The sequence below is a fragment of the Prionailurus viverrinus genome, chromosome B3 (assembly GCF_022837055.1).
Source record: "Prionailurus viverrinus isolate Anna chromosome B3, UM_Priviv_1.0, whole genome shotgun sequence".
Taxonomy (NCBI): domain Eukaryota; kingdom Metazoa; phylum Chordata; class Mammalia; order Carnivora; family Felidae; genus Prionailurus; species Prionailurus viverrinus.
Window position 1 is genome coordinate 138,854,667 of NC_062566.1, and position 20,185 is coordinate 138,874,851.

General features: G+C 40.4%; 1 long non-coding RNA gene and 10 other non-coding genes across 11 annotated transcripts in view; all 11 read left to right on the top strand.

Moving 5' to 3' along the window:
• Positions 1-277, top strand: part of LOC125167194 (uncharacterized) — a 7,078-nt gene extending 6,801 nt beyond the window's left edge. Inside the window, exon 5 of the long non-coding RNA XR_007152691.1 lies at positions 192-277. This is a non-coding gene — a long non-coding RNA (uncharacterized LOC125167194). The remainder of the gene's footprint in view (positions 1-191) is intronic.
• On the top strand, positions 40-114 carry LOC125169317 (small nucleolar RNA SNORD113/SNORD114 family). The gene has a single exon (XR_007153629.1). It is a non-coding gene; the product is annotated as a small nucleolar RNA SNORD113/SNORD114 family (small nucleolar RNA).
• A 316-nt stretch (positions 278-593) lies between the features above and the next one.
• On the top strand, positions 594-667 carry LOC125169320 (small nucleolar RNA SNORD113/SNORD114 family). Its single transcript, XR_007153631.1, has one exon. It is a non-coding gene; the product is annotated as a small nucleolar RNA SNORD113/SNORD114 family (small nucleolar RNA).
• An 848-nt stretch (positions 668-1,515) lies between these two features.
• LOC125169282 (small nucleolar RNA SNORD113/SNORD114 family) lies at positions 1,516-1,587 on the top strand. Its single transcript, XR_007153597.1, has one exon. It is a non-coding gene; the product is annotated as a small nucleolar RNA SNORD113/SNORD114 family (small nucleolar RNA).
• Positions 1,588-2,692: 1,105 nt separating this feature from the next.
• On the top strand, positions 2,693-2,767 carry LOC125169303 (small nucleolar RNA SNORD113/SNORD114 family). The gene has a single exon (XR_007153616.1). It is a non-coding gene; the product is annotated as a small nucleolar RNA SNORD113/SNORD114 family (small nucleolar RNA).
• Positions 2,768-4,380: 1,613 nt separating this feature from the next.
• On the top strand, positions 4,381-4,454 carry LOC125169323 (small nucleolar RNA SNORD113/SNORD114 family). Its single transcript, XR_007153634.1, has one exon. It is a non-coding gene; the product is annotated as a small nucleolar RNA SNORD113/SNORD114 family (small nucleolar RNA).
• An 897-nt stretch (positions 4,455-5,351) lies between these two features.
• Positions 5,352-5,423, top strand: LOC125169285 (small nucleolar RNA SNORD113/SNORD114 family). Its single transcript, XR_007153600.1, has one exon. It is a non-coding gene; the product is annotated as a small nucleolar RNA SNORD113/SNORD114 family (small nucleolar RNA).
• A 715-nt stretch (positions 5,424-6,138) lies between these two features.
• LOC125169301 (small nucleolar RNA SNORD113/SNORD114 family) lies at positions 6,139-6,211 on the top strand. The gene has a single exon (XR_007153615.1). It is a non-coding gene; the product is annotated as a small nucleolar RNA SNORD113/SNORD114 family (small nucleolar RNA).
• A 2,018-nt stretch (positions 6,212-8,229) lies between these two features.
• On the top strand, positions 8,230-8,301 carry LOC125169272 (small nucleolar RNA SNORD113/SNORD114 family). The gene has a single exon (XR_007153587.1). It is a non-coding gene; the product is annotated as a small nucleolar RNA SNORD113/SNORD114 family (small nucleolar RNA).
• A 1,201-nt stretch (positions 8,302-9,502) lies between these two features.
• On the top strand, positions 9,503-9,577 carry LOC125169283 (small nucleolar RNA SNORD113/SNORD114 family). Its single transcript, XR_007153598.1, has one exon. It is a non-coding gene; the product is annotated as a small nucleolar RNA SNORD113/SNORD114 family (small nucleolar RNA).
• Positions 9,578-10,468: 891 nt separating this feature from the next.
• On the top strand, positions 10,469-10,544 carry LOC125169278 (small nucleolar RNA SNORD113/SNORD114 family). The gene has a single exon (XR_007153593.1). It is a non-coding gene; the product is annotated as a small nucleolar RNA SNORD113/SNORD114 family (small nucleolar RNA).
• The last annotated feature ends 9,641 nt before the right edge of the window (positions 10,545-20,185 follow it).

The window sequence follows — 20,185 nt, forward strand, 5'->3', positions numbered from 1 at the left end:
AAACAATATAGAACTAAATGGAGAGACAGTGGTGCTCCTTGGATCAGTGATGATAACTGCCAGGGTAGGAGTCCTGCGTGATGAAGGATGTGTGTGTGGAACCCCGAGGTCCAACAGAAAAGAAATGTGAGTTTTTTCCATGCAAAGAGTTCCTCACTTTATTGTTATCTGCTCTGATCTGTACTCCTCAGAATGGACCCACTTGAGCCGATGTAAGCCTCTTCCGAGGCATGCGGTCTCCAGTTGCATCTATGTTGTTAGGAACATTGGAGACTAGGGTGAGTAATGTCAATGCTTGAGCTTAGGTGGTTTCTTTAAGGGTATTCCCTGTGTTACTCCAAATATTAAATACAGTCAAAGAAGGCAAAATACACCAGTTAAATACCAGATTGATATGGCACATTGAGTTGATGAATCCATTAATGTAAATCTTGAGGTCAGCTTTTGAAACAAAGAGTTAGTCTCTGGAAAAGTTTGGAGAGATAAAGGCTGTTAAGGGATCTTGTATTTATGTGTTTTTAATTCTGTGTATTTACGAATCTTGTGAAGCCATAAGCAAATGTTTATGAGAATAACAAGAAAGAGGCCTAATCATGAACAGTGATGGTGAATGGTGGTGGATGAGTCACGGACAATGAATACTACGTGTCTGGATTCCGAGGTCCAGTATACTACATAGTGTATTCTGTTTATTTAATCCTATAGACAGATGTTAGGTTTATGTCCAATATAGGAACTTGGCTGATAGCCTTTGATTTATTATTGTTAATGGACAAATTGTAGGACTATGAAAGAAATACAAATAACAAATAAGAAAGGGTGAAGCATTGTTCAACTATGAACACATGTGGGCAGGCATGAGATATTATTAACACAATTGAAAACACTGAAACTCATTAAGGAATATGGATGGATTAGGAGTGTCGCCTGTTTGACCAAGGATCATGTTGACACAGGTAGTTAAGAGTCAGTTTTTTGTTGTGGATCTATTTCAAGTTTGCTGCTGTTTATTTTGTTAAGATGAAAGTATTTACACAAGGCATCATTATAAATTCCTAAGTGAGTGGGTAAAAAAATGTGGAAATATAGAATCAATGGGAATAAAAATGTAACTTTTTTTTTTTAATCAGTTATGCTTTGTTCTTCTCAGAACGGACACACTTGACCTGATTCAAGTAGCATGACCCGGTGGCAGAGGGACCAATGTGCGTAAGAGTTGGAGTTCTTGTCTGGCTTTCAGTGAGTTTTTCTTTTTTGCAGGGTGTTCACTGTGTTTTTGAAAAGTGCCATATTGAATAAAGATGGTCAGCTGTAGCCCTGCGTATAAAAGTTGAAATGATATGAAATGTAAAAACATAGGATATTTAAAGAAAGCGATATATAGACATGGAAAAATTTCTATGTACAGAATAGGGACTTCAGGGCTGTCTTTGGTGATAACTGGGTTTCAAAATAATTAGTGAATTAATGAATTAGCCAATAAACACTGTAGAAATGAACGAATAGGGACAACACTGGATCAATGATGACCACTGATGGCATATGAGTCATCCATGATGAATATGTGTCTGGAACTCTGATGTCCAACACGGATGGATTCTGGTCCATTGCCCCTGTTTCGAGGGATTCTATAGACACATGTCAGGAATACACAAGCAACTTCTTTTGGCCTTTACATTCATGCACTTCTATTTTTATAATTAGTTCAATTAAATCATCAATAAGCATATATATAAATAAAGATGAAGGTAATGGAACTTTGTCCAATTAATAAAATGCGTGGCTTGGCAAGAAATGCTATTACTACATATTGAAAACAAAGATCCATTATGAAAGGTACATACACATCTATTTTGTGACAATTAGATATTTGTAAGTAAGAGTTTCCTGTCAGGGGCAAGATCAATATTGTTCATTCACGTCAGAAAAAATATAAAACATACATTATCCCAAATCACTACCTGCCTACATGACTGAATGAAAGATGGACAGGGATGAATGAACACAAGGGCTCCATCTTTTATCATCATCTGCTTTGTCTTGTCCACCTTAGAATGGTCCCACTCGGCTGATTTAGACATCCCTCCATAGTCACGAGCCCTATGGATGCATCTGTGTGTGAAGAGCACAGAACAAAACGTGAGTAATCGTCAGAATTCTTTTCTTGGTTTTGTGGTTTAAAAAAAAATGTCTTCGCATTATTAAAAAGTGTGAAATATGATCAGTAATTTCCAAACCTGTTAAAAAGAAAAATGATATTAATAGGAAGCAGTATATTAATTCGGAAATTTTGAGGGCATTGAGGAAATATATGTCTGTGTGAAGCAATTCTATACACAGATATTAGAGATATTCAAGGGTCTAGTTTCAAATTTTTGACATCCTAGGTACTCATTATTATTATTATTATTATTATTTTAATGTTTATTTTTGAGAGAGAGAGAGACAGAGCACGAGCAGGGGAGGGGCAGAGAGAGAGGGAGACACAGAATCCGAAGCAGGCTCCAGGCTCTGAGCTGTTGGCAAAGAGCCTGATGTGGGGCTCAAACCTACGAGCCGTGAGATCATGACCTGAGCTGAAGTCGGAGGCTCAACCGACTGAGCCACCCAGGCGCCCCCTTATTTTATTATTAATAGTGAATTGAATTAATAAAAACACGTAGACATGATTGAAAATAATCAGGGATATCCCCGGATAAATGATAACAAGTGGAGACATAAGAGTCTTAGATGATGAACCCTCCATGTCTGGAACTCTGAGGTCCAGCACAGAAGAAATCTAGTCCTTTCTCCCCATTTGAAGTGATCCTCTAGAGAGATGTCAGGCGTATGCGAGGATCATGTCCCTGGCCTTTGTGTACATGAATATTTAAAAGTATTATTATAGGGGCGCCTGGGTGGCTCGGTCGGTTAAGTGTCCAACTTCAGCTCAGGTCATGATCTCACGGTCCGTGAGTTCGAGCCCCACGTTGGGCTCTGTGCTGACAGCTCAGAGCCTGGAGCCTGTTTCAGATTCTGTGTCTCCCTCTCTCTCTGCCCCTCCCCTGTTCATGCTCTGTCTCTCTCTCTGTCTCAAAAATAAATAAATGTTAAAAATTTTTTTTTTTAAAAATAAAAGTATTATTATAAAAAATAAATGGTGGAAATATAGAGACCAAACTGGTGGTTGCCAGAGGGGAGGGGGCTAAGGGAAGGGGTTGAGGGGAAAGGGGAGAGGGAGGTACAGGCTTCCAGTTATGGAATGAATAAGTCCCAGGAGGTACAGTGTAGGGAACACAGGCAACGTACCCAGTATTGTAATAGCATTGGATGGTGACTGGTGGTATCTCCCATTGTGGTGAGCACAGTGTTACATATATAGAGTTGTAGAGAGTTATCGAATCACTATGTTGTATACCTGAAACTAAAGTAACATTGCGTGTCAACTGTACTTCAGTAGAAAAAAAAATCGATAGTAGGATAAATAAAAATGTAAATGAGCAAATATAAAGAGGGTTGAATATGATTTACGGTTAAGATATATAATAAGGAAATATAATTGGAATGGAAAATAAAATGATCAAATATGTATGTCTTGAGCGAGAATGACAAGACAGTGTTAATAGAATCAGTTAGAACTTTGAGATTGAACTTATTAAGAGAAAAATAAATATTACCAGAAATTAATACATGCCCAAGTGACTATGCAAACAAATAGTGGAACCTATGAATCAATGGAGAGAAAGTCTCGACATTTTAATCTGCTTGGACTGGATGCTGGAAGCGATTTCAGCATGTGCAGTCATCAAAATAGTCATGGTGCCTCTGTGTAAGGAAAGAGACCAAAGTGAGTAATGGCCAACATTGTCATCTTGGATTTGGTCATTTGTTTAAGGGTATTTATGGTATTATTGACAATTATTAAATTTTTTTTTTCAACGTTTATTTATTTTTGGGACAGAGAGAGACAGAGCATGAACGGGGGAGGGGCAGAGAGAGAGGGAGACACAGAATCGGAAACAGGCTCCAGGCTCTGAGCCATCAGCCCAGAGCCTGACGCGGGGCTCGAACTCACGGACCGCGAGATCGTGACCTGGCTGAAGTCGGACGCTTAACCGACTGCGCCACCCAGGCGCCCCAATTATTAAATTAATTTAAAAGTTTATGATGACTTATGATAAATAAGATATAAAACATTATGTTGATTTATAACGTACAGGAATGAGGTCTATTAATGAAAGAAGTATAGTCTGTCGGAAATGATTCTGTAAACTGATGGTAGGGATATTCAAGAATCTGTTCTTGTGTTTTTATGACACGTATTATTTTTATTATCATAAACAAATTCATAATTTAATTGATACAAATGTAGACATGAACAAAGAAAAATAGACTCAGGCAGGGATCAGTGAGGATGGCCGGAAGCATAGGAGTCAAGGATGATGAAAATATGTGTCTGGAACCCTGACGTCTCATGTGGGACATAATCACTCTCCTTCTTCTGCTGAAATTGGCTCTATGAAGAGATGTCAGGAATACACAAAGATTGTATTCTTGTACTGATTTCATAGACATAGATTCGTTATTATTAATGGAATAATGATAGAACTATTAAAGAAATATAAGTGGAGAAAGTAAAGCCCAGTCCAGTTATGGATATATGTGGTGAGACAAAAGGTATCATTAATAATTTTAAAACCATTGATAATCATTAAGAAATTAATGGACCAAATGGCTAAAGATCATATAGACCCTGATGAGGAAGAGTGAATTTTGTTTTTTGGGTCAATATTTAGATTGAGTTTTTCCTTTGTAAAGATAAAAATACACATTAAGAAGAAGTAATAAATACCTAATTAATAAAACTCAGAAAGCAAGGATCAATGGTGATTAGGTCTCATTTTTTTTTTTTTTTTTTACCATTACTCTGTTCTGTATTCCTCAGAACGATGCACTTGAGCTGAGTTAGCATCTTCCATGGTCAAGAGCTCTATGGTTGCCTCTCTATAATAGGACAGAAATTAATGTGAGTAACAGTTGAGGTTATTTTCTTGGTTTCAGTATACTACTTTAAGGTTGTTTGTATAAAGGTGCAAAGAATTTTTAAAGAACATAAGTATACAATTGCATAAGTATGGGATACAGTTACAGTAATAAATATGGGATATAGTTAACATTATTTTGATTGATGTATATAAGAAAAACAGATAATAATGAGAAATATGGATGTGAGACTAGTTCTGTATATAGACTACGGACACAAAGACTCTTCTTGGGTTTTTATGAATGATAGCATTTAAAATTGTTATTAGTGAAATAATTCTATAATCAATAAACCCATAGAAATGAATGAAGAAAATAAGGGACAATATTGGATCGATGATGACCAGTGATGGCGTATGAGTCATATATGATGAATACGTGTCTGGAACTCTGAGGTCCCATATGAAAGAAATCTAGTCCAGTACCTCTATTTGAATCGACCCTTCAAACTGGACATCAGGAATGTGCAAAGAAAAATCGCATCATTATGATTTGGAATTGACAGCAAATGGACCATTTTGTCAAGTGTGTTTTGTCTCTGATGCAAAGGTAGTAATAGAACATTATAAGTTACAGTCAGTTGTTGTGTGAGTCACTTTCACATTTGACATTTGATTTATTAAGAAGAAATATATTAACATAGTAAATACCTGAACGACGACATAAATGAATGGTATAATCTATGAATCAATGGATAAACATCTTGATTTTTTGTCATCTGCTCTGCTCTTTGCTCTCAGAATGGACACCCTTGAGCTGATTTAAGGATTAACCCACAGTCATCATGTTTATGTTGGCATCTCCCTGTTAGGAGCATGGAGATCAATGTGAGTAAGAGTCAAAATTCTTCTCTTGGTTTAAGCAGTACAAAGAAGGCCAACCATGCCAATGTGCAGTATTGGATTGATATGAAACATTAGAATGATCAATCCCTAAAGAAACAAACACTAAGTTCAGTTAATCAAAAGGATTTAGTCTATTTATATATGACATTATTGATAAATGTTAGGGATATTGAAGGATCTTCTTTTTTGGTGTGATTTATGCGTATTTCTTTATTAATGAATTAGTCAATAAAGAAGCACAGATGAGAGTGGACAGAAAGACAGCCAATCATGGACCAGTGATGATGACTGTTGGTGTATGACTCATGGATGATGAATAATGAGTGTGGAACACTGAGGGCCAACCGGAAAGGAACCTAGTCTATTCCCCATATTTCCAGTCATACTATAGGCAGAGGTCTAGAGGCAGGGCTATAATCTTTCTTGGTCTTTGTGTTCATGAATTATAAAACTGTCCGAAAGAATCAATGGCAGAATAAATTAGCAAATGTATAAATGAATAAAGGTGAAGAGGATGAAGCATTGTTCATTACTAAAATATATAGTCAGGGAAATGAATATTAATATTCACTGGAATGGGTAATAAATGGGCCAAGTGTATTACATATTTGAGTAATTGTGACATGGATGGTGATAGGTAGTAGTCGGCATCACCCTGAGTCAGTTGTGAGTTTGAGGTTTGTTGTATTGAGAGGAAAATAAATATTACCACAAATTAATAAACGCTTAAATGACTAAGGACATGAAAGATGAAAATTGTGGGTCGGTGGGGACAGTGTCTCATTTTGTAAAAATCATTGTGTCTTCTTGGTACTCTTCAGAATGGACGCACTGATCTGATTTTAGCTTCTGCCGTGCTTAAAATTGTGTTGTCTCTGTCAGGAGAGAGAACAAAGTGAGCAATAGTCAAAGATCTTAGCTTGGTTTTAATCATTTGGTTAAGAGTGTTTCCGGCATTGTTAAAAAGCATTAAACATCATAAAAAAGTTATCCAAGGCACAATAATAGATTTGATAGGAAACATTCTTACTGTTGATTAATCAAAGAGATGGAAAAAATATGGTGTATATGGGAAAGGATTCTATAGAACAGCATTAAGGATATTCAAGGATCTCGTGCTCATGTTTTCTTGAATAATGTCTCTGAATTAATGATTTAATTGAGGATAAATGTAAAACAAATGAAGCGAGTGAGGATCTAGAAGGGACCAGTAATGATGACTGGTGGTGTACCTGGTCTGTTTCCTGTTTGAAATGATCCATTGGACAGATGTCAAGAATATACAGATACCAGGTTCTTATTTTAGGTTCACAAATTTCGATTTACTATTACTAATGAATCCATGATAGAACCATTAAACAAATATAAATATATAAGTAAAGAAGAGGATGAAGTGATTTTCCATTATAAACATATGTAATGAGGCAAAAAATATTATTAATAAAAATTGAAAACACTGATGTTCATAAAGAAATAGATGGATTAAGAACGTTGTCTCTCATTTAAGATCATGTTGCGGCGCCTGGGTGGCTCAGTCGGTTGAGCAACCGACTTCGGCTCAGGTCATGATCTCACGGTTTGTGAGTTCGAGCCCCGCGTCGGGCCCTGTGCTGACAGCTCAGAGCCTGGAGCCTGCTTCAGATTCTGTATCTCCCTCTTTCTCTGCCCCTCCCCCACTCATGCTTTGTCTCTCTCTGTCTTGGAAATAAGTAAACATAAAAAATAATTTTAAAAAAAGATCATGTAGACACTGTTTAGTAGGAGTCAATTTTCTTGTTCTCGATCATATCCAAGGTAGAGATGGTTCCTCTTGTTAAGAGAAAAAACATATTTATGAAAAATTAATAAATGTATCAATGAGTAACTGAAATGCAGAACTCAAGGGTCAGTAGAGATAAGATCTGTTTTGTTTTTTGTTCTTTTGTTGTTAACTAATCACCTGTTCTGCTCTGTACTCCTTAGAATGGACACACCTGAGCTGATGTAACATCTTTCATGGTCACGAGCTCTATGGTGGCATATGTGTGTTAGGAGCATGGAGACCAGTGTGAGTAATAGTCAGAGTTGCTTGATTTGGGTGGTTTGTTTAAGAGTAGTCACCATATTATTAAGAAAACTGTATAGTAGACTGTGGAGTAGTCATAAGTGTGATACTGAGGTGGTGCCTTATATTGATTATTGCATGTACATAAAACTGAGGTTAATTACTGAAAGAGATTGATGTGAGAATGATTTTCTATACAGAGTTGGGACGTAAAAACTCTTCTTGGGTTTTTGTGAATCGTAATGATTAGAAACTATTATTAGTGAAGTAATGACTAGTGAATAAATAGAAATAAATGAAGAAAAAGAGGGACAATAATGGATCGATGATGACCACTGGTGGCGTATGAGTCATATGTGATGAATACGTGTCTGGAACTCTGAGGTCCAATAGAAGAGAAATCTAGTCCGTTCCTTTTGTTGAAAAGGATTCTACACGCAGATGTCAGGAATATACAAAGATTTTTTTTTTTTTGGCGGGGGGGCGGGGTCTCTGTGCTCATGGTTTTTCATTCCATTATTTTAAAGTTTTTTTTTTTTAAGTTTTTTTTTTAACGTTTATTTATTTTTGGGACAGAGAGAGACAGAGCATGAACGGGGGAGGGGCAGAGAGAGAGGGAGACACAGAATCGGAAGCAGGCTCCAGGCTCTGAGCCGTCAGCCCAGAGCCTGATGCGGGGCTCGAACTCACGGACCGCGAGATCGTGACCCGGGCTGAAGTCAGACGCTTAACCGACTGAGCCACCCAGGCGCCCCCATTCCATTATTTTAATTGGATAAGTGAGTTGGAAAAAAAAAAGAGAGAAAGAAAGAAAGAAGTAAAGAAAGATAAATGAAGTGAAGCAGTGTCTAATTATAAAAATACGTGATCAAACAAGAAATGCTTATTAATATATCTTGAAAATCCTGAAGTCCAATGAGAAATGAGGTGCCTATGACTGTTACCTCTTGGGTTAGGGATAATATAGACAGTATAAGTTATGGACAATGTTTATGTTCTGGGTCTGTGGCGAGCTCAAAAGTGGTTTCTTAAGAGAAAATGAAAGAAATATACTTTGAATTAATCGCATAAATGACCGTCTGAACTAAAGATGAAAAGCAAGCAACAATGGAGAGAAGGTATAATTTTTGTATCGCCTGTTCTGATCTGTACTCCTCAGAATGGACTCGCTTGAACTACTGTAAGCATCTTCCATGGTCCTGAGCTCCTGGTTGCATCTATTTATTAGGAGCATAGAGACCAGTGTGAGTAATAAAGTTCTTGTCTTGGTTTGGGTTTTTTGTTTGTTTGTTTGTTTAAGAGTGTTCACTGTGTAACAAAGTTGGAAATAAAATCAGATAAGGCCACCTGTAGCCTAGTGATAAACCCAGGATAGATGGGAAGCATTGTATCGATGGATGCATATATGAAAAACTGAAGATATTAATGAAAGACATATACTGATATATGAGAATGATTCTATATACAGATTAAGGATACTAGAGCTCTTTCTCAGTGTTTTGGGAGTCATGGTGTTTAAAAGTACAATTAGTGAGTTAAGGAATTAATCAATAATTATTGTAGAAATGAAAGAGAGGACGTGGGCTAATCTTGGATCAATGATGACGACCAGTGGCATATGAGTCATATACCATGAATGTTACGTGTCTGGAACTCTGAGGTCCAACACAAAAGAAATATGGTCCATTTTCTCTTTTTGAAATAATTCTATAAACAGATGTCAGGAGTATGCAAGGATTTTGTCTTGATCTTTGTGTTCATGCATTTTCAAACTATTATTATAACTGGACCAAAAGAAAACACATAAAAAATGTATACAGATGAATAAGGTTAAGCATTATCCAGTTATAAAAAATGTATGGTAAGGCAAGAAATATTGTTGATATATATTCAAAACACTGATATTCACTAGGAAATAAATGGCATAAGGGTGTTACATTTTAAGGATGGTACGGGTGGTGTTACTGATAGTCAGTGTTCTGTGTCAGTGACAAGATTGATATTGTTTACTTAAGTGAAGGCAAAATGTTATCCCAAATAACTGCCCAAATGATTGACTAAATAAAAATTCAAGAACCAATGCAGATAATGTCTCAACCTATTTTATTACCTCCCCTGCTCTGCACTTCTTAGAATGAATACCCTCAAGCTGATGTAAGCATCTTCCACGGCCATGAACTCCATAGTTACATCTCTGCATTAGGAGCATGGAGATCAATGTAAGTCGTAGTCAAGGTTGTTGTCTTGGTTTCAGTCTTTTTTTTAAGGCATTCAGGCATTCGCTGTATCATTTTAAAAATACGAAGTATAATTTTGGAAGATTAACCATGACCCCGTTACAAGTAGGGGGTTGATATGAAGCATTGTTTTGGTTAATCCTTATATGCAACACTGAAATAAACCAATGAAAGAGATGTATTTCCGTGAGTAATAATTCTATAGACAGATATTTAAGGATCGTACTGTCATATTTTATGACTTCAGGTATTTATTATTATTAGTGGCTTGATGAATTAATAAAATTCATGTAGACCCAAATTACAATGAGGGCCAAGTCTGGATCAATGATGACTACTGGTGGCGGTATGAGTCATGGATGATGACTATTCCATGTCTGGAACTCTGAGGTCCAACACTAATAGAACAGAAATCTAGTTTATACTATTCTATACTATGTGAGAGATACGTAAGAATCTTTTGCTTCTAATTTTATGGCTCATGGATTATGATTGTATCAATATAAAAGAATCAATGGAGGGCTCAATCAAGATGTTTCAATGATTAACCATGAAAGAGTGAGGCATATTCCAAAGTATGAGAAGACGTAGTAAGGAAAGCAATACTATTAATAATAGTCTGGAATGGATAATAAAGAGAAAAGTAAGCAAAACACCGTAAATGAGTAAATATGAAATGCCTGAGGGAATGAAAGCAGAATACAAAGGACCAATGGATAGAAGATCTCAAACTTGATTTTCTACTTGTTCTTATACTCCTCAGAATGGGCACGGCCATGCCAATTTTGGCATTCTGTCATGGCCCCGAACTCAGTGGTGTCTTTGGAGAACGGAGACCCTTGTGTGTGAGTAACAGTCGAACTTTTTGTCTTGGTTTGGGCAATTTTTAAGAGTGGTCAATGCATTTTTAAGAAGTAGGAAATAGAATCAAAGGCCAAACATGACCCAGTAATAAACATGGGACTGGTACAAAACATTAGGTTGAGATGTCCATACGTGAAACACAGAGGCCGATTTCAGAAACAGATCTAACGTCTGTGGCAAATGATTCCATAGATAGCTATTAGGGATATCGAGGCTCTTATTCTGGGTGTTTTGGATTCATGTATATTTCTTCATGAGTAAGTAGTGAATTAATGAATAAGTCAATAGACAAAATATAAAGGAATAGAAGGAATAAGTCAATAGACAAAATATAAAGGTTCACAAGCTTGGGCCATTGATGGTGCCTGGTGGTATAAGAGTCAAGGATGACGAATGATACATGTCTGGACCCCTGTATGGAAGGTGTTGAATCAATACATTGTACACCTGAAACTAATATTACACTGTATGTTAATTAATCGGAATTGAAATAAAAACTTAAAAAATAAAATAGTTCATATTCATTTCCCCCTTTTTTTCCATCTACTTTCTACTTTACGGAATGGATACACTTAAGCCGATAATCATTCTGTAATGATCAGGACCTTGATGCTTCAATGTGAGTAATACTCCAAATTCTTGTTTTTGTCTATACAAACAACGGGGGTTGTCTGTATAGGGTATTCAGAGTTGTCTGCGTGATTGAAAAGTATGGAATATAACTTGTGGGGATGAGCCCTGGGTGATATATGTAGGGGATGATCGCTGGAATTTACTCCTGAAATCATTATTGCCCTATACGCTAACTAACATGGATGTAAACAAACAAACAAACAAATAAATAAATAGTATGGAATATAATCAAAGAAAGCCACATGAGGACCAGTGATGAGATTGTGTCACAAACCAAGGTTCATGATATATCTGATTTAGCACAACACATCCTTTTAAAAAAGGAGTTCTAATCTTTTAGCTCTGAAGGTATGGGACCCAGAGTAAACTGCCTGCCACTCCTTGTTCTTTTTCTTTTTTTAGTTTACTTATTTATTTTGAGAGAGAGAGAGAGAGAGAGAGAGAGAGAGAGAGAGTCAGAGAGACAGAATCCCAAACAGGCTCTGCACTGACAGGACATGGGGTTTGAACTCACAAACCGTGAGATCATGACCTGAGCAGAATATCAAGAGTCGGACGCTTAACCAACTGTGCCACCCAGGCAGCCCAAAATAAATGTAAATAACTTCTAGAAAGTCGTGCGTAGGCCAGTAATGTGAATATGTTATGAACCACAGTTTGAATAATTAATCCAAATTAGCACAAATGAAGGACAAGTAAAGAACTTTGCTTTTTTCATTCATTTCAAAACTCAAAGTCTCATTTTATGTTTGTTCCACTGATTTTTTTTTTATTTATTTAGTCCCACTGTTGATTTAAGCATTTCCCTCTTGATAAAGATCTAGGCTGATACTCATTTCGAGAGTCAATATTCTAGTTGTTGAGCAGGATGGTGGGTTCATGGTTGGCCTCTGTAACACCTAACAATGGTTCAGTGTAATCTCTAAAAGTTAAATGCTGAAGGATTGCACCTGCACCAATGATGTGAATGGAATGCCTCTGAATAAAAATTATGATCAATCATTTTTTGAACCACTGAGGTCCAGCACTCACAAAGCGAACTAGTGTAGGACTTTTGGGGAGTGGTCTCAGGAAAGGTCAAGAATCTAGTTGAGAAAGGTTCATAGATTTGACTTTATATTATTAGTGAATAAATGAATGTATCAATAAGCAAATATACTCAAAGGTAAAGAAAATTAGGTCAAAACATGGACCAATTTAGAGGATATGTTATAAAACGGGAAATATTCTGTATTCAGTTCTGAAATACTTTGGTCAAGTAAGAAAAAAAAAACCCATAGATTAAGGTTGTTACCACTTTGTGTAAGAAGCCGCTAGGTACAGGGAGTTTATGAGTCGATGTTCTGCTGTCTATTTGCAGTGGGTTTCTATGTGTTTGTTTCGTGAAGGAAAAAAAAGTTGAAACGAAAGAAATGGCTAAGTGAATGAGTGAGTGCCAAGAATGAACCAATGATGACTATATTTTATTCTTTATTACATCTGCTTTGTGCCGAGAATGGCCACACATTGGCTGCCTTTGTCATTACACTTAATGGTGAGGATCCTGACTGTTACTGATGTGGCCAAAGAAAGCATAGATTAGGGTAAGTAGCAGATTAAGTTTTTATTCTTGGCTTGGTCATTTTGTTCATGGATGATGACATATTATTTTCAAAAAGAATAAATGGCTTCATGCAACCATAACATGAAATCAAAGAAGACCTTGTATGGACTGATGATAAGAATTTGTCCTGACAAGGTCGTGCTTTATTCATTTTGCAAAAATAAAAAAACAAAAACAAAAACAGATTTCCATTCAAAAAATAGATTGCTCCCTCTCAGCTTAAGAAGATGATAGACACATTCTAGTCATAGTCAAAGGTCTTGTCCTTGGATTGGTTGTGTTTTCCTTGTTTATTTTATTTTATTTTATTTTATTTTATTTTATTTTTATTTTATTTCATTTTATTTTATTTTATTTTATTTTATTTATTTCATTTTATTTCATTTCATTTTATTTTTATTTTCATTTCATTTCATTTCATTTATTTTATTTTATTTTATTTCATTTTATTTATTGTATTGTATTGTATTGTATTAAAATAACCCATAATTAAGCAAATCAAATGTAAATATGCTAGTGGAATTACAACGGTCACTCTTGACGAATGATGTGAGGATTCCCAACACAAAGATTTGTTTCACTTGGGTCGGTTATTTCAGCACTCTGCTTTAGGAGCCCATAGAGAAACTTGCTTGTAAAAAATTCCCCCTCTTGGTTGGAAATAAATTCTGTGCTGTTGACTTTTCCTTTGAAAAGGAGTAACTGACTAAATTAATCAACAAGGAAAAATCCATATGTAAAGACAATTAGAGTGGCAAAGCGTGTCCCAATGCTAGAATGTTATGAAACAAGAATTAGGATCAACCCCATTTTGCTTCTCTGAGACCTATGTAATGGAAAAGATTTACTCTTCCCCTCTGTGGATAATGAGGACAGATACAGTTGTTAAAATATTCATTGTTTTCATTCTTGTACTCTGGTGGGTCCCTGGATGTTAGTGTTATTGTTGTGGCTGCTGTAGTTGTTTCGTAGATTGGTGTTTGAAAATCTGAATGGAAGGAGGCAGAATCCTGGACCAGTGATGAAAATGGGATTTGAAAGAAGGATTAAGGTCATGGCAGTTTTGCACCACTGACATTTATGAAATAAAGCATTTACCTTTTTTATCTTTGTTTTAGTAGCGTGTAGTATGTGGTACTAACTCTGCCTGTTGTACTGAAATAATTGAGATGTTTTTTCTACTTCCCTAGATTATTTCTTTTCTCTATCTCACAAATACTCATCACCTCATATATGTGGAGGTGGTGGCGGGAATTTCTATCCTATTAAAAAAATTTTTTTAACATTTATTTTTGAGAGACAGACAGAGAACGAGGTGGGGAGGGGCAGAGAGAGAGGGAGACACGGAATCCAAAGCAGGTTCCAGGCTCGGAGCTGTCAGCACAGAGCCTGACTCGGGGTTCGAACCCACAAACCGTGAGATCATGACCTGAGCCGAAGTCGGACACCTAACCGACTGAGCCACCCAGGCGCCCCAAGAATTCCCTATTCTAGAATGTTTTGGCACTTAGTGTCTAAGACAGTGCTAAAATAACTCATGAGGTATTAATTTCAGCTCAATCTTGACCCAAATCCATGTGAGTCTGTATGTTGGTCGTGGCATTTGTATCTGAATCCAGTCTAGTTCCAGCTGTCACGTAGCTCTTTGGGACTAGGTAGAGACCAACTTATAAATGCAACAATTCAATATAATGGGCAAGGACTTTCCAGAAGCACAGAAGGTGGGCCCTTGGCTCAATCTTAAGTGTCAGATGCTTTACAAAGGAGATGACGCTTGAGCCAATGACAATCTCGCTAGGCTGTAAGCTCCTTGAAGTTAGGGGTCGCAACCCCCTTGTCCTCTGCACTGCCCATTATGCCTAGCTCACAGAGCACAAGTAATAGACCTTTGTGGAATGACAAATTGCATAAATGGTGAATGACTGGATGAAGCGGTGAGTTAGTGAATGAAGGAGTCTTTGAGTAAACAAAGGAAAACATTTTGATGAAAATGTTGAGTATGCACACGTGTTAACAAATTGACAATGAGTTGACACGTCCACTTAACCGAATGCATACGTGCGTACATGTATGATGAAGTAATTATCGAATCAATGAGTGGATGAGATGATGTGTAAGGAAGAATGTCAAAAGGAGAATGAGTGATGAATAAATAAGTCAGTGGGTGAATGAATGAAAGACTAGTAGCTCAAGGAGTCAACACGTGAAAGATGGGTGCACAAATAGACGAAAGAATAGGTAAGTGAGTCCCTGAATGAGTTTGCGAATTGAGTTTCCATGAGAATTGAAAGTTAATTAGTGATGAGGGAATGAATGAACCAGAGAGTCACTGAGTGAATGGGAAGCCAAATGCATTAATTGATTAATAAGCCAAAAACTGAGTGAGTGAAGCAATGAACAAATTGATGAAAGAAGGAAAAAGTGGGAGAATTTAACAAATTAATAGATAAATAAGTCCATGAATGAGACAAGTTAATGAGCAGACGAATAAGCCAGGGGATGGAGGGATGCATAGAGTAGAGTGAGTGAATAAAATAACGAATTAGTGAGTAAACGAGTCAATGAACGGGAGTGCAGTCCAAGAACAGCTTAACTGCTCTGAATGAATGAGCGAATAAACAAATGGGTCAGTAAATGGGTGAGTGAGTCAGTGATCCGTGTGTGAGGCAATGAATGAATGAAGTCACACTGGGATCCCTTCCCTGACCACTCGGGAGAGAGCTAGCCACACCCCTACCTCACGCCACTTTGTAAATAGCTCCACCGGAGCACCCATTCTACTCTATCATGGGTATTTGTTTACGTGTTATCGCTAAGCCCATGTGCCCTTCGAGAGCCAGGAACCGGGTCAGATTCCACTCTGCATCCCAGCGCCTGCCCAGCCCCGAGCCTGGGAGGCGCCCAGTCAATTATTGCCGAACGAATTAATGAATAACTAAAAATACATGCGCTTTTGTGGAACCAGGCTGGCCCTTCTCAGAACGGTCTGGGAACCGTCCCGCGGGGAGGTCTGCTGTGTCAGATGGCCTGCGGCGTTCTCCGACGCAGGTCCAGATTCCCCCTTGAGGCCAGCTTCTAGTGTTCGGTGCCAGACAGACAGGATACTGGCAGTTCTGACTGCCCTGGACACTGGCCCATCCTTGGGCAACGTTGGCTTGGCATGGTGGAGTGGAAGCCCTGGGTCTTCCCGAAAGTTGCCCTTGCCTCTGCCAAGACAGGAGGTCAAAAATAACCTGGTCTTGTTTTTATGCCTCCAGCAAGTGGGCCTGCTCTTTGCCCTTGCAAGGAAACCGAGTTCCTCTTGTGGTTGTTGTGGGTTAGACGTGAAGGGCCTCTGGACCTCGAGCCTCAGCTCCATGTCTTCCACGAAGATAACAATTGTTACGGGAATTAACCTTGTCTAGCTAGAGCGTGTTAGAAGGCCCATACTGTGGGACCTGGGAGGGAATAAATGCTTCGAAACTTACCCGAAGTAGCTGTAATTGATGGTTTCAATTGCTTCTTCAGAAAGTTCCCAAATGACACCCACGTAATACGCAGATTCCCCTGTCCAAGAAGAATGGCGAGTTCGACAAAGTTCTAAAACAATGCCAGTTTGGATGGGATGGGTCCAGACTATGCACCTTTAAGACAGCATAACATGCCGTTCTGCCAGGGACAGATGACGAGAAAAGTAAGTTGGCAACATCTTTGCCCTCTGTGGGTATTTGCCCAAGACCGCCCCCCCCTCCACTGCCCCCTCCCTGTATTGCATCATTCCTCCCTCCTGCAATTATGTGTTATGATTTTATACCCACTCTATGGCTGACACTGACCACTCCCCCTCCTCTCCTGTCTTGCCTGTTCCTGACCCTGGATTCCATCTCTCACTCCTGGTTTCATGTCCTTCCTTTGGACTTGGCGATGTAACGGTCATTTGGCTTGGAATATAGCCTTCTCCTTCCTGAAGACTGGATTTCAGCTCAAATCATTGGCCTTTCTCCTTCGGACTGAATCAGGTAGACCCCTGTCTCCCTTCTTAATAGTGGACATCTGGGACCCTAATTTTGAGTCTTCTGGGTTGGCTGCCTTCCATCTGGGCAACCTCCAGCCCCTCCGGGCCCCCCTGAATGCTGAGGGCAGGCGGCAGGATGAGCATCAGTGGCCTTCGTCTAGAATCTAATGTGTGACTGGAAAGTGAATGGACGCAGGACGTGGGACTTAGGTTCTCACATTCCCCAGGGTTGTTGGGTAAATGAGGTGCATGGACCTCATAGCGTTCAACAGCTTCTAGTTGATTCTAATCTGTGCTTTCCGTGGTTGCTCAGCTTTGTGCCATGCCCAACACACCTGTCACCTGCCTTGCACTCACATAGCCCCTTGTCTTCCTTCCTGGCTCCTCACCTCCCGTGGTCCAGATTCGTCCTGTCGTGCTCACGTATCCATCCTCCACACCCCCGACAGAGCCCTTGTTATGGTGTTAGTTATGACCTACTGGTTTCTCCCAAAGGGGACGAACTCCTTGGTGTCAGGTAACCCACCAGAAAGTCTAGCTTCAGTAAATGTTTGGTGAACCAATCGTCCATTCTTTCATTTATTCAGAAAAAGATTGGGCTCTTTCTGTGGCACCAGAGGTTGGGTATAAGCAGCAAGAGGCAGGCATATCCTATCTCTGCCCTCATGGAGCTTCAAGTCTTGAGTGGGAGATAGATTTCGAACAAATTTTCACTGTGGAATTATTTAATCACCCTCGCGACGAGCTCTAGGAAGCCCGGGCGCCGTGGGCTTTGCTGACCTGCCACCTGGGCTGGTCTGGCCCTTATGACAAGCCCCCTCTGCTTTGGGGGGGACACTCTGGAAGGACAAGGCCATGGCCACAATCAGAGCTGGCAGATGGCTGTGGGTCCCTGCGGGCAGGTCCTCGGACATCGTTGGAGGAAAGAGGGATGGGTGGACCTTGGGGTTTGTGCAGTGGCCCTTTGGTTATTACCTGGGCAGAGGCGACCAGCCAAACATTGCAGTCACTCGGGCCGCGTGCTTGTTAAGGAAGGCTCTGCTGAGGCTCAAGGTTTGAGCCACCCCGTCAACTTCCAGGTGGTTCTTCTCGATGTACTGCCAGATGACAAACTGGGGGTACACTGGAACATGTGTTGACCTTGTCTCCCTCCACCACATTCCATTCTGAGTGTCTTCAAACGGCTGCCCGAGAAACCACCGTGGGGGGAGCATCACTGTGATGTTCTGCAGCGAACCTTGCGGTCCACACGCCTTGTTCCGGTCGCCTTCACCGATGCCACTCTCCCTCGGCCTCCAGCTTTGGTCCTGCCCCTTCCTCTGTCTCCAGAGAACCCAGGAGGCTACCTCTCTCATGCCCGGCACCACGAAAGTCCAGACTTCCCTCATGTTGGCCTGGGTCAGCCTCTGGATTGGTCTTTTCGCCCTTCCTTCAGTTTGTTCTCCGTGCTGCAGTCAATACAATCTTTCTAGATTTTTCTGGAATGCATGAGAAAGAGTCCCATGCTCCCTAAAGCCCTTTTGTGAGTTTCGGAAGCCCCAGGGGGAAGCCCAAGCTCCTTGCTTCTCACTCATGGTCTTTGTGACTTGGCCTCTTGCCCTGGCTCCCACTTTGGCCTGGCCCTGTGTGTCACCCGGCAGACCCTCCCAGACTCTGTGTCTGCGTCTCTGTGCCTTTACACATGCTCCTGTTCTGACCCTGTCCTCACTGCTCAATAGCCGGACAGCCTGCCTCCCCCTGGTGGGTGGAGTCACCCCACATTTGGAACTGTTGCATGACCATGAACTTGACCTCCATTCAGAAACGTCTTCTGTGCTTGATTTAGGTGTCTGGCTTTCCAGCCCGGCTGTGCTCGGTCTGGGGTGTCTCGGACCACCCGCCACCCCCATAGAACCTGTGCAGAGTGGTGGGTCCATCTGTCAGAAAGCTAGTTGAACGAGACACTGAATGAACACACAAAAGAAAGACTGGGAGGTCATTCTGGGGGGCAGATCCTATCCCCGGAAGAGAACTGGGGTCCTTGGCACTGGGGAGTAACACCTCCTCATGACTGAGGCCTGTACCCCTCCTCCAGCCAATTCCATTTTCCTTTTCGCCTGCGACTCATTAGGAGATATGTAACCTTAATCCTTGAAATTGCCTGGGACGGAGCGTGTTTTCACTCAAGGACATGAACATGGGGATTTTATTCCTTCTTAAATAAATCTCGCTCCCCCAGGAAGTTTGGACAGGATGTGGGCAATCAGACCAGGGCTTGAAACTGAACATTTTGCAAAAGACCCGTTTCAAAATTTGAAACCCTGTGGCCACTGGCCAGAGCTGAGTCTGGTTGGCGGGGGTCGCTGGGGCCTCCTCGCAAAGAAGGGAAGCAGAGATTGAAAACAAACCTTCAGCTGTCACTGAGCAGGCTGATGGTTTTGCAAGGCAGAATTCTGCGGTTCGGTTTTGCTTGTCTGTGAAACTGGAGTGAGCTCGATCACCCCCATCAGCCTTCCTCCAAGCTCTGTGCGGAGGCCTCAGACCCTCCCGGAGCCAGCGGGGAGTCTGACTTCATCCCGACATGGATAGGACAAGCGTGTAGCACTAGCTGGGGCTGCATGCTTAGGGGCGGGCCCAGCTTAGGGCTCGCCCTTCCCCTGGGGGGTGCCCCCGGAGCCTGGGGAGAAAGAGTAATAACATTGCATTATGCCTGTCGTCACCAGGCACGGCCGAATATTTCCTGTTTCATCCAGAGACGGGGGACACTGATTCCTCATTGTGGCGACAAGGAAACTGAGGCCTGGGGAGGGCAGCCGTGCGTGACTCCGTGTTTAGGACTCCTCCCAGGCTTCTCCTGAGTGGGCTCCCGCCTCCCGGAGTGGTGGCTGAGGCTGGTGCCCCAGGGTCACAGGTGTGGCAGGAAGGATCTTGGGGGGCAGAGGAACACATAGCCCCAGAGAGCAG